Source organism: Passer montanus, unplaced genomic scaffold, assembly GCF_014805655.1.
Source record: "Passer montanus isolate IOZ18808 unplaced genomic scaffold, ASM1480565v1 scaffold82, whole genome shotgun sequence".
In the NCBI taxonomy this organism is placed as follows: Eukaryota; Metazoa; Chordata; class Aves; order Passeriformes; family Passeridae; genus Passer; species Passer montanus.
In genome coordinates this window covers 2,051,988-2,065,106 of record NW_024373479.1, presented here as the reverse complement: position 1 = coordinate 2,065,106, position 13,119 = coordinate 2,051,988, and the positions used below count along the sequence as shown (strand labels likewise).

Below are 13,119 nucleotides of genomic sequence, written 5' to 3'. Positions count from 1 at the left end.
TGTGGACAGTGTCACAATCTGGTAGGTTTTAACTATTCTTAATCTGTGATTTTTTTTAACACATTGCACCATTTCTGATGTTCTCCCGCTTCTCATATTCAGGGATTTACAGCTTCCCGCTGGGTTTTGTCTTCCACTGAGCCTCTTCTTGCTGTGTCCCCCCTTTATCTCTCCATCCCACAGCAGCTCCAGCCTCGCCTGTTTGGAGGTGGCAGCACAGTGGGTGCAGCCTTGGATGCAGTGACAGGACAAGAGGGGGATGCCTTCAAACTGAGAGAAGGCAGGTTTAGGATGAAACTCTTGACTGTGAGGGTGGTGAGGCCCTGGCAGATGTTGCTGAGAGATGTGGGTGCCCCACCCCTGGAAGTGTTAAAGGCTGGACGGATCTTTGAGCAGCCTGGTTCAGTGGAAGGGGTCCCTGCCCATGGAAAGGGTTGGAATGGGATGACCTTCAATGTCCCTTCAAACCCAAACCAGTCTGGGATTCCATGATCCACAGCTGTGGCTGGAGAGCCAGCTGCCTGGGGGGCACAGGTCCTTGCAGGGAAGAAAAGCTGCTGGAACATTCTCCTCTTGTGCCAAAGCCCTGCTGCAGTTTTGATTCACATCTCTGATCTCCACCAGACATTCACCTAATTGAGTAGATTGACCCTGGCTCTAATGTAACAGGCAATTAATCAAAGGCTGACTAATCAGCTCTCTCCATGGCTGGCACCTTGCAGAGAGTCTGGGAATCACTTACATGCTACTCTGCAAACCAGTTTTAGCCTCTGAGATTTACAGCCAGTTAATTCTACTGAACTCTGTGGATTTACTGTAAACTTCAATATTATAATCTCTGAAACATAACAAAAATTCCTTTGCTTAGCTACATTAAGTGGTAATTAAAAAACTAAGTTTTGTAGCTGCTTTGACTAATTTCACTCAGGAGTTTGACCATATTATTAAAATTTAGCTGAAATCTGTCATCTTTCCTTGGATGTAAATACCTTGAAAACTGATTGGCTAAGCAATAGAATTTAAACTTATTTTTCAGTGTTTAAAAGTATTTCCTTTTCAAAGCACTTAATTTTGATCTAGATAACTTCTGAAGTTTGATACTGCTGAAATGTAGGACCTGATTTTTGAGCTGAGGTTCTCATTTGCCAAGCTGCAGCAGTTAACAGCCATTCAGTGATACTGACTGACACCTATTAAGAGCTTTAAATTGAAGATGCACTGTGAAATAAGATAAAATTGAAGCAGAATAAACATCAGCAAGCACTCACTCCTCCTATATAGCCAGACTCATTTAGGTGAGTGTGTTTTGTGCTGGGGTGTTTTGAGGCAAAGGGCAGTGCAGGGATGCAGTTGGAGACTGTGGCACTGTCCCAAGGGCAGCAAAGCCACTGCTGACATCCTGTCAGGAGTGACATGGGGGTGATTGTTTTTTCTTTTTCTCCAGCCAGGCCTATTTATGAGCTCTCTGCTTGTCCTCTGAGCCCCATTCTGACTTCATTTTTCTGCAGGAAGAGGGTAAGCAAACTGCACTTTTCTTGTTTGGTTGGTGCTGAGTTTTTCTGATGCTCCAGAAAATCACATCTGTTCCCTTTGTTGTAATAAATGTTCAAATCCCTCACTTAATAGTGTTAACACAATTAAATAAACTAAATTGCTTTGGGCAATGTTGGCTGTCTCTTAATGTACTCCAACTTTCTTTTAGTTCCTTTTCTCACCACGCTGGATATCATCTGCTGATTTTTTTTCCATTGCTTCCATATTGTTTGGTATTTGGAGCCCAGACACATTCATCTCTGCTGTGTTTGTTGTTTGTGATCCTTGGTGCCTGCACTGTTGAAGCTGCCTGCTTTGCTTGGCTTTCTCTCAAAGACTTTTGTGTCCTTTTTGTCACTTTAATGACCTAAAGCATGTTGCTAACACTGAAAATACAACCTTTATTTGCCCTCCAGTCAAATCCTGAATTGAACTACCTGTGCAACTGGTGGTGACTCCTCCCTGCACATTTTTCTGCACTTAGTCTTTTAGTGGCTGTCTTTTCACTGTTTATTTTTTTTCAATGCTGTCAGATAATAATATTGCACCAGCTCAATATAGGAGGGAGTTGCACCAGCTCTGGAAGTATTATTGATCTCTTTAAAGTGAGGACTCTCTGCATTTTCTGGGGTGTGAGCATTCCCCAATGCATCCAAGTTTCTCTTCAGCATTCCTGAAAGTTTTCGAGGATCATTCTTCAAAAATCCATTGTTAAGGTATTCATTTCCCTGCCCTCTTCCTGTCTTGTTTCAGAGCAGGCTGGAGCTGAGCTGGGTTTTCATCCTCCTTTCCCCAGCACCCCAGGTGCCAGTTTTCCACTTCTTTTTTCTACCTCTGTCAAGACTGGGATTGAAGGCACTTGAGACAATAGTTTGCATTCAGGATTAGATGTTTATTTTTTCTTATCTATGTTACAGTCTCACAGCAGTGAGTTCTGCAGTCTTTCACCAACAAGACACAAAATCAATAACTATCTCTTGTTACAAGGTCTTTTAAGGCTAAACTATCCAATTAAGAACTGGCACCTAAATTGTTTTCATTTTTAACCCAACGACTAATCCCTCAAATTCTGCACTGTGGACTTTTCTGTCCTATTACAAAAGACCACCCAAACCCATGAAGAAGAAAGTGAAGAAGGACCAGCCTCCACCTTAGAACCTCCATCTTACTCCATATATATTGCTATATTCTAAAACCCCAAACTCTAAGTTTTCCACCCTGTAATATTACACACTTGCAATCAACTCCACACCCATAATCCCAGTTCTGTCATTCAATTTTGGAACCCTTCTCCACAGCCTCAGGTCAAATGCAGAGTCTGTCAGCACAGAAAGCCTAAAATTCTCAGCATCCAGAACTCCAGCACCCAGGGTGTGCTCCAGGCAGATCCCTGGCTGCCACTCAGGACTGCTGAGCATGGGCAGGTGACAGTGCTTGTGCCATGTCAAGGTTTTGCAATAACAGTCCTGGTACCTTGAGCTCCTTCTTGGCTGCCTGTGTTTGCTCTTGCACCTCCAAATGGCTTCACTGTGTGTGGAGAGTAGCTGCTCCTTTTCCTCCAGCCTGATACTGCTGCTTATCAGTGTGGCTGGGATTAGGCTGCAGTGTTTGTACATGGCAAGGGTTCTAATTAGCTAAAGTCACTCTGGAGGCATTTTTCTCTTATTTGGTAATGTTCCCAATCGGTGCACGTGTTGCTGTTTGCTGGTTCCTCCTTTTGTTTTTCTATTCCTGAGCTATTTCATTCTGTCTCCCTCATCTCTAAAGGAGCTGTTAGGAGGGTATTTCCCTCTTGTATCACTTTCCATGGTGGAGTGGTGGCCTTTGCCTGTATTCCAGCTCTGTTTGTCTCATCTGTCAAGCTGCATTGCTTCAACCCATGTGCTGACCCAGCATTTGTGCTCCTGTTGGTTCCTTCTCTAAATACAGCCATTGCCTGAGACTTTGCTTGCATTTTTGGAGATTTAGGTCTGCTCTTGTCCATACTCTTCCTTGCAAGCTGGTCTTGTATAATCTATGATGTTTTTATTTTGTTTGATGTTGATACAGTAGTTTGTGGACTCAGCTGCAAGGTGAAGAGCCCTGATAATTTCTTTCTTGATTTCTGATCAAAACCTGTCATTTTCCTGGGGAATCCCAGCCTTCCTTCATCTCCCTTGCAACTGTAATGGTTTTCATTGCATTTCTGTCAACAATCTCCTTTAATGCTGAATTTTTCTGTTTTATATATATATATATATAAAATAATCACCCAGCTTTACTCAGAAAGTCAAAATCCTTGCCACTGATTTTCAAGTCTCTAAGTAGACTTGAACCACCCTTGTGTATAGAGACATTTTTTTGGAAATCCACCTTATGTGGAAGCCTGTCTGCTTGCTTTGTTTTTAGGGGTTGATTTGCCTGCTCAGTTGTAATTCCTGGGCAGTTGTAATTCCTGGGCAGTTGTAATTCCAGTCTAGTCTTCACTAGACTGAGTGCTGCTCCAGGCTTTCCTTCTTCCCATCATCAGAATAAATGCAGGTTGCAAGAGAGACCTAGGTTTTCCTGAAACCTTTCGCAAATTCCTGATCTGATCTCTCAGATCCACTTCAGAGGTTGTTAAATTAGTGGAAAACTGTTTGATTGGAATAAGTGAGCTGTGAGGTCCAAGCCAGGGGTAAAAGCCAGAATTGGATCCATTTGTGAAGTGTACAGGAACACAGGACAGTGACTGCCTGGCCATCATGCAGCACCTACTGGAATAGCCACAGGGAAATGATTTGATCAAATTACTCCTTGATAATCTACACCTTCTTTATTTGCACACTTCAGCAAGGCAGGTCAGATTTCTCTACTACAGGCTTAGTGGCCACATGGATTTTGTTGGTACTTTGGACTCTAGGTGAAGCTAACCCCTTTGTTTGTGGCTAATGGCTCACAGCCTCATTTCAGGTAATTTTCAAGTGTGGTTTCAGGCACTTGGTCTGTGCTGCTTCATGGAAGTTTTAGTGAGGAAATGCTGTGGTGTCCATACACGTGTTTAATTGAAATACTGCTTCTGCTAAGGCAATTTCCTCCTCCTCTGGAGTTCAGGGCCTTGTCACCTGCCAGCAGAGAGCAGGTGAATATGACTTGGGCAGAAATGTGTAGTGCAAATATTTCTGCCTCCACACCTATCCAGCACAGGCACATTTCTTCCAGTTGGCCCAGAGGAGTGGAGTACTGGGAGACCCTGTCTGATCTCAGCAAGATGTGCCAGAGATGTTTCACTCAGATATTCGTGCCTTGGCCTTGCCCTGAGCTCTGTTTCATAAGCTTTTCTAGTTTTGGGGCTCTTGACTCAGAGACCTGACTCTGTTGCACGCAGTTTGCTCTTCAATCTTACATTTCTTTTGAATAAGACTTGGGGCTGAGAAGGGAGAATAACTGGACTTAAAGTTCAAGCAGTAGGAGATGTATTTGTTTTTTGCAAGTCTAGAGAATGTTGAGGAAGGCTTAATGCACTGAACAAAGTGTGAGTTGCTGCTGCCTGTGTGCAGTTTTATTGCCATCCTGCCTTCCCTGCACATTCATGCTTTGTTCAGCCAAGTTTACCTCCAGCAAATGCTGCAGCAATAATTGTTTTGCAAAGAACTACTATGAGAGTGGTGCCTGCTAAATATCAGGTAGATGGCAGGTATCCTATGGCTGCTGCTCTGTGAGGGAATTAAATCAGCCACACCAGCATAAAAACTCTTTTTCTTGGCATAACTGGGCTGTGTCAGGGCTGATCTCTCATCCAGGCCCAGGGCAGGAGGTGCCTGAAAGGGATCTCACTGCTTGGCCAAGCCAGAAGCACATCCTGTTCTGGAGGAACAGCCATTCCAGGGGCTCCCAGGTGAAAGGATGCTTGATCTTTGGAATAATAGTGTAAAGGTTTGTGTGAAATACATTTCCTGGGTTTTAAAAATACCAGCTTGACATTTAGTGGGACATAAAGGGAATATATCTGCAGTTTAGCTGGTGGTTGACAAAGAATAATAAAAACTGACTACATCTGAAAATGCATTTGAATTCCTGCCAATTGTGCTCTAGCTCTTTTAGCACAACAGTTCTGGAAAAAAGCAACCATAGAAAGGGCAGTGTTGAGTTGACAAGGATAAGAGTTTATTCTCTTAACATTATTGTGCTATTATTTCTGGATTACGTTTTTTCCCATTGCAACTTTGTAAAGGAAGGTTTCAAGAACAAATTGGAGTAAGAACTTGATGTGGGAGATGAAGAAAGGCAGGTGAGTGCATGGGAATCAGAGGGGAGGCTTGTGTGGTCTCCCATTTCCTTCCATAATTGTGACAGTCCTGATGAATTCTGGAGAAATTTGAATGGAAGAGGATAAGCATCTTATTTCCACAGAAAACATGTTAGGGGCTACAGAGAAAGTTGCAAAGGGAAGAGCTCAAAAGTAAGGGAATAACAGAACAATCATTGGGAAGAAGTCTGGAGTAAGCAACTTCTCTAGTGCAGTAAACCTGGGCAAACCTTATTGAACTTGAGGCCTTATTTTCTCTTTGGCAACTCATTTCACAGCCTCCCTTCTGGAGTTGCTACTTGAATATTTATTTTCGATCATGCAGCATTGGAAATACAGGGAATGTACAGGGAATGAGGCACCCACAGACCTGTGTGCCCAGCTGTGCAGGCAGCCTCTGCACATCTTCATTCTAAACCAGCAGGGAAATTCCCCCTTGGCTTAGCAGATCAGACAAATCTCCTGGGGAATGGATGGATGGATGGATGGATGGATGGATGGATGGATGGATGGATGGATGGATGGATGGATGGATGGATGGATGGATGTGTCTCACTCAAGTCTGGGCAATGGAAGTGGCTCACTCAGGCCTCCTGGATGATGGATGAATGAAATGGCTCACTCAAGCCTCCTGGGCAATGGCTGGATGGAGTGGCTCACTCAGCTGGCTCCAGTGATGAGTCTGACATAACCAGATTTGGTGTTTCCCTCGTGGCTCTGCTGTGCTCCCCTGTATTTTTAGCCACAACTCCTCAGCTGCCTCCTGCTCTGGCTCATCAGCACAGCCACTCAGCCATCCCTGAGTGTCACTACGGGGACAGGGGACAGGCTGTGAGTCTGGGAACAGCCCTGCTGGAGGCACATGTCTGCCCAGGGAGCCAGACACCAACTCCAGCTGGGATCCATTGGGATTCTGCCATGGCCAGACTCATGTAAACCCAGGGTATGAGGTCCCAATAAGGACTTTTTTCCTCCCCTCAACCTCTAAGTAGCTTTTATTTTGAAGATGCCAGTCTGGACTGCTTTTGGGGGATCTGCCAGCTTTTAGCAACAAGATCATCAGAACACTTTTTTTTTTTTTTTTTTTTTTGGGGGGTGGGTGGTGGGGAAGAGCTGCATTAGGAACACCTGCAGAAAATTGCCTCAGGGAGCAGTTTGACTTAGAAAGGCAAGATACTGCTGACAGCAGATTAGAGCCAGTTTACAAATTGCTGCAGGCTGTAGGGCCAGAAGCCTTTTGGTTGTGAGCAGCCAGGTCTGTGTACTCCCTTCCTGCCCCTCGTTTTCTGTCCACCTTCCCCACCTTTTCTCATATTTTCAGCATTGTGAGCAGCTGGATTCAGATGTGTGGTTTTATTTTATAGCCTTTCCATGCTGTTTTTGAGGAACATCAGGTATTCTAGAAGCTGGAAACAATTTTTTTTACACCAATAAATGAATTGTTGGGAAGAGCTTCAGTTTCACTACAGAGAGACCTTTTGCAGCCAGAGAGTGAAGAAAGATTTGCCCTGAATGTTGGGGGAAAATGACCCTTTTCATGCTGGGATGCAAAACTGCATCCAAAATACACATTCAAAGTAGCAGCTGTGAGGAGAGATAATGTGCCCTCATGGTACATGAGGCTTACACAGAGCTTTCCTCAAAATTAAGGTTAACAAGGGATACATTGGGATCAGTGCTGTGCTTACACCTTTTGCTCCAAACCAGCTTTTACCTCTGTAAAAACCCATTGGGAAGCACAGAGCTGCTGGCACAGCTTTGCCCTTCCAGCCTGGGATGCCCCAGAGATGGAGCAGGGCCTGACCCTGAAATAATGACTGGCTGAGCATGGCAAGTGCAAGGGGCAGGCTGCTCCCTTTGCTTTGGAAGAATGATCCTTACTTTTCCCTTTTACTGCAAATCTGTGGGAATCCAGGATAGGAAAGGTACATTTCCAAAGTGGATCCAAAATTTTATTACCAGACTATGAATTTAGGCCAAGTAATAAATGATAACTCTATAGAGGAGAGAAAATCACTTATAATTTCCAATTTCTTCATAAATGAATATAATTTTTTTTAAAGTAAATTTTCAGGAAGATAATTATTTGACTAAAGATCTAGCACTCATAAGGTGAGAACAGTAAGAAAGGTGAGGCAGTAGTATTTAAATATCCCCTTTAGGAAGTGGCATAGGCTGCTTTATCTCATTCCCCTGGCTCACATTCCTTTGGTGGCTGTCACATGTTTACCAACCAGCAGTTCCTTCTTCCTTGGGATGTTAAATCAACAAGCACATGCACAGAAAAGGGCAAGAACACCAGCACCACTCCTGTTTCTCAGACTCAGGACTGTGCCTCTCTTCAGCTTTGCCCAGCTCGTGTGAGTACTACAGATTCTAAGGATTTAACAGATGTCCTAGGAAGAAGACTTTTCTCATAAACAACACATTTCAAAGCTTTCTTGGGAAATTCCATTTCTGGTTTGACTCATCTTGCTGCTTTATGTAAGTGTGATTAGGTAAGTCTCGTGTTTGGAATGCTTTGGGGCCATTTCTTGGTGAGAAGATAGTTTCCCTAGTTTGTTACTTTCGAGACAATTGCAGTTTGAGAAGAAAATCCTATGCTACCCTCACTTCTAACTTTGGATTTGCATGCTGCTTTGGTTTTCTTAAAATACAAAGATCTTGGAAACTGCAAGGAATTAAATAGGAGTAAGCCTTTTCTTCTGCTTTCTACTTTGACATTATTCTGTTTCCTGCTGTCATTCCAAATTTTATTTTAAGGCAGTAGTAGACTGTAGTTCTAGATCCATAATGAGTAACAAAAGTGCAAAGTGTTTGCATTCCTGTTAAGCAGAGGTCACATCTGATTACTGTGCAAGGGAAGCCATGGGTGCTTGCAGATGTTTGTGACTGAGACAGCTTCAAAGAAAAAAAAGGAACTTAATGTACCATGGTGGCTGGGGGAGAAAACAGCTGAAGGGATCCCAATAAAATAGTAAACAGATTCCACAGCTTAGCTCAGTGTGTCTGAAAATATCCCAGGTACAGGCTGCACTTTGTTCTTGTGGTCCTTTATGTCAAGTGTTTTGCAGAGTGTGTGTGTGGATGTTTGCTCACGTGGGCTGGGCTGGAGCATTGGTGCTGCAGAAGCCCTTGGAGTGCACAGAATCTATTTTAGTCCATCTCCATTGCATCTCTTCTGGCTAAGAGTGGCTCTGTCTGCCTCCCTCCTGCCCTTCTGCTGGCTCTGAAGTGGCACAGCTCTCCTGGATCCCTGAGAACAGCTGGACATCACAGCTTCTGCTTGGAAGACACTCTGGGTAGATGCTTTGAAACCTGAAAATGAAAATGAATCCTCTGAAACAACTTTGTGGCTGCTTGCATCTGGAGAAGGCCCTTTCCCAGTTTTGAAGTGCTGGGTCCTGCCCTGCATGTTGTTTTTGCAAGGGCACTATGGAGGGGACTTACAACAGCTGTTTTCTCTGAGATCATTCCTGCTCCCCATTAAATCAGTGACCACCCTCCTTTTGATTTTCCATGTCCTGTATAGACAGATATTTCAGGCATAAGTACCAGGGTTCATCTTTCAGTCAGTTTGGCTGAGCTTTTCAGTTTTTGGCTGAATTCATTTTACTGAATTCAGCTGAGCTTTTCAGTTTTTGGCTGAATTCAGGTTCCGTAAAACTGAGGAGTGCCTGGGCTAGAAGAAGGTGTGATGTAAGAAAGAATAAACTGGGAAGGCACACCTAGGGAATGAACTGCTTCTCCTGGCCATTTAAAATGAGCTGTGCTTCCCTCTTCCTTATGCCTGCAGGATTTCATTGTCTCTCCTTTGTCACAGAGCCCTGGGTTAGCTGAGCAATGACTTCAGTTCCTTCCTTTCTCCTCGTAACTGGTTAAATGGTTAATACCTATGTGGAGAGAGAAATATGAGAAATGTTCCCAGGGCCATGGTAAAAGGTGGCAGTAATTGCTCAGCCCTTCACTCAATTAAATACACGACTAGAAACTGCTGACATGTTTTTTCCCCCACAAGCACTTGTTTAATGGCTTTTGTTATTGTTGGAACATATTTTCTCGGGGCGTAGGTCACTTGGTCAATACCTGAGGCCTAGAAGTCTTCCACGACTCTCTTTGTTTGAAATCACACCCTGCTTTATGAGCAGCAGCCTTCTGCTTCAGGGCTCCCTGCTAAATGCCAACAATTCCTCCATCCTGCTCCTCAAAACCCAGAGCCTGAGGCTGGTGGCTAGGTGCCAGGAAGGTCCCAGGAAGCTTTGTGGTGGGGCAGACATCCTCTGTACCAGCTCAAAAACCATCTGAGGATCCCTCATGCCAATTGTAGCTGCACCAGAAGTTAATTTGGCAGCAAATAACCTGTTGGAATGAAGCTCCATGCAGGATCTGTGGCGTTTGGGTTTGGAGAGTTGTGGATTAGTGTCCTCTGAGATGCTGTAAAGAATGATCCAGGAAGGAAAGGAGAACCTGAATGCCAAAGCTACATCTGCTGCTGCTCAAACACTCTGATTTCTTTTGGCAAGTGCATGGAGAGGTCACAGTCAGGGCCATCTTTGGTGATGTAGCTCTGGTGGTTTTTAGATGGAAACTGGTGGCTCATGGGTGTGGATCTCATCAGCACCACACAGAATTTCTTGTCTCAGCAGGACTGTAGAACACTCCTCTCTCCCTCTGCTGCTCATGCCTCTTTTTGTGTCCCCTTGGCTTGCTAAATGCCAGACTGATGGTCTGGATTTGTGGCTGAGCTTAAATGCAGGGCCCAAAAACCTTTAGGGGAACTTTATAAAGGTTGACCTGGCTACTCCTTGGAAAAAAAAGTAAAAATCAATGGCTGGTCATGCTTTCAAGACAAAATTAGCCACTAAAGCTGCCTCTTTAGCACTGCCAATTAGAAGTTTTAGAAAAAAGTCAGTGTTCTGTGCTGCAGTTTGACAGCAGCCCCTGATCAAGGAAGGTTGAGAGGCACATGCTTGTCTCTCTTTTTCTTTTTGGTCAGCAGTTTGCCACTGCTGCTGCCTGGATGTATTTAATGGGAGCTGAAAAAGGGACAGAGCAGCTTCAGGAGGCTCAAAACAAGTAGCACCAAGGGGGTGTGCGATGCCAATATTGGAAACTTTATTTTAATTCCCAAGTCAGGGGTTGAGGCATGGATATTGTGAGGGTCCAGCATCCTGCCTGGATGTGCTGAGGGCAGGTGTGAGGCTGTGGTCTCTGATCACCTTTCTTGTCCTTTGGTACCTGCCAGGAGATGTCTGTGGCCTACCAGGACCCAACAAATGGCAGGTCAAGGAGGAGCCAGGGCTGCGTTCAGAGGGTGCCCTGCTTTCCACTGGCACGTGGCCCGCTCTCCACAGATGGGAAATCGTCTAAATATTAAGAGATTTGGTTTGATTAGCTAAATTCTCCTGTTGGCAGCACATTTCCAGTCCCTGGAGCAGTGGAGATCAGACGGGTTGCCAAGGCAACGTGCAGCCTTCAGTGCGAGGTTTGCTGTGGCGCTGTCCTTGGTCAATTGATGGAGTAGGGTTTATTTAGGTCTTTGAAAAAAAAACAAAACCCCAAAGCTGCTGTCCAGCCTTTTGCTGTGATGAGTCATTGTGCCTTGGGTCAAACTGGTGAAACTAAGAGCAAGTTTTTGTGGATGAGAGGAATAAGAAGATGAGAGTATAAAGGTCCCAATTAGGTTCCTCTTTGTAGAGAGCACTTCAATTCTGAGTGGAGACAACTTGTTCTTTTTTATCCCCCCAAATAAGTGAAACAGAAACTGAGATCCTCCTTTCTCCCCCCTCTCCTCCCATTTTCTCTCTCTCCCAAATGTAAAATACTTATTTTTATTCTCTAGAGGACTCTGTGCTCACTGTTTAATTCTTGACTCATATCAGAGGTCCTTCCAGTTTGACCTTTTGTCACTGCTCTGCTTGTTGCTCTCTGCTTCCTTCTCTGTTACAGAAGCCCTGGTAAACTCAGCTTATAAAAGTTTCCATTTCATTACATTATTCCTCCTTTTGTATCAGCTGGGAGATGAAAAATCTCATCATGCCACTGTAGCTGTGGCATGCACAGAAAGTCACTGTGTCTCCTGTTGCCTGTTAATTGATCTGGATCCCAAATCAGGGAGTGCATGGGGACAGGAGCATCTCTCACTCTGGCTGTTCCCTGGATTTACTCACACAGCCAAATTGTGCCAGTGGTGGGCACAGCCATCTCTGAAATTATGAAAAGAACCTGATTCAATGTCCTCACAAGCCAAGGAGGGAAGTGCCATGGTGCTGAGTGTCAGGCATTAATTTGCTAAGTTAGTAAAGGTTTCTGTTTTGAAATAATTCTGGCAGTGATAGGAAAGATCCAAGGCTACAAGGATAACAGGATCACAGGGAGCTCAAGGTGGTTATATAGGAGACACCACCAGCGTGCCCCTATTTGTTTCTCTCACTGTTGAGACGGATGTGAGTTGTTCTCACCAGTGGATACCCTGTTAGTTCAGGGAGAAATCACTGTACAAGCAGGATTTGCTAAGAGTCACGGCATGGTTTAACATGGGGAGCCAGGCTGGCATTTTCTGAACATGCAGGTACTGTTCTCTTTTGAGTGTGGACCTCAGCTGGTGTCATGTAGCATAGGGAGAAGAGAAGGAATTGAAAAATAACTCTAGACACTCCTTGCTGTGAGAAAAAACCTGACCTTCTCTATAATAAAACCGAGGCGTGACCTTTATAGACAGTGACTTGTATGTGAGAGGGAAAATTTTAAAGGGTGGAGGAGCCTTTAAAAGCCTGCATTGGCATCCTTATTTATTTATCCTTTTTGAGAGGATGGCAGCTGATAGATGTGTCACTGTGATGCTGCACAGTTATCTTCTTTCCCTGTCTCAAAATTCTGCATTAGTGATACCATGGCAACAAAGAAGTTGTCTTTAAGAAAAGAAAAAAAAAAAAAAAGGCGTGACTTCAGTGTTCAAGAAAGGTGGCAGACTGACAGCCCTAGTCTTCCCTTTCTAGCAGTAAGGCAGTGTTGGTGTCAGCTATGACAAAAGGTATCAGATTATGATCTCTGTGTTGTACTGTGACTGAAAACAAACCTGGGACACAATCAGAGACAAACCTACTACAGGGAGAGCAGGCTGAGGACCTTCTGAGAAAAGGTGCTCTTGTTGGACAATTAAATTCTCTTTAAATTAGAAATTTTCCTAAGAAGTGCATCATCTTGAAAACTTTCTTAGACCCAGGTTGTGTCCTCTTTCAGGATGGAATTCTCCTCTGAGCAGTCTGTGAGAAAAACCAGCCTGTCTCTTGCTACTGTATGGATGGAATTCTCCTCTG

The 13,119-nt window shown here is 44.2% G+C and overlaps 1 protein-coding gene across 6 annotated transcripts in view; it reads left to right on the top strand.

Moving 5' to 3' along the window:
- SYT16 (synaptotagmin 16) overlaps positions 1-13,119 on the top strand; it is a 103,618-nt gene that overhangs the window by 27,926 nt on the left and 62,573 nt on the right. For 5 of the 6 annotated variants that reach the window (XM_039733049.1, XM_039733051.1, XM_039733048.1 and 2 more), the window contains one exon: positions 1,445-1,515. The gene's annotated coding sequence lies outside the window, so the exon portion shown is untranslated. Of the gene's footprint in view, positions 1-1,444; positions 1,516-8,014; positions 8,285-13,119 lie in introns of those variants that run through there. The other variant, XM_039733052.1, reaches the window with a different exon arrangement.